The sequence below is a fragment of the Nannospalax galili genome, unplaced genomic scaffold (assembly GCF_000622305.1).
Source record: "Nannospalax galili isolate Female #2095 unplaced genomic scaffold, S.galili_v1.0 scaffold996, whole genome shotgun sequence".
Taxonomy (NCBI): domain Eukaryota; kingdom Metazoa; phylum Chordata; class Mammalia; order Rodentia; family Spalacidae; genus Nannospalax; species Nannospalax galili.
This window is the reverse complement of record NW_008339436.1, coordinates 1,229,051-1,229,397: the sequence shown is the minus strand read 5'-3', so window position 1 is coordinate 1,229,397 and position 347 is coordinate 1,229,051.

The window sequence follows — 347 nt, the reverse complement described above, 5'->3', positions numbered from 1 at the left end:
AAAAAAACCACACACACACGGAAATCTTCTCTCTTTTTTTTTTAAGATTTAAAATTTTTGTATTATTTTTTGTGTGTCTCTGTGTGGGTATGTGCACATGAGTGAAGGTGCCTGCAGATCCCAGAGGCACTGGATTGCCCTGTAGCTGGAGTTACAGGCAGTTGTGAACTGCCCAACATGGGTGCTGGGAATCTAACTAGAATTCTCTTCAAAAGCAGTAGGCACTCTTAATCACTGAGCCATCTCTCTAGCCCTCTATGTTTTTAAAAATTAAGTAATCATGGGGCTGGAGAGATGGCTCAGCAGTTAAGAACACTAGTTGTTCTTGCAGAAGACCCAGGTTTGAA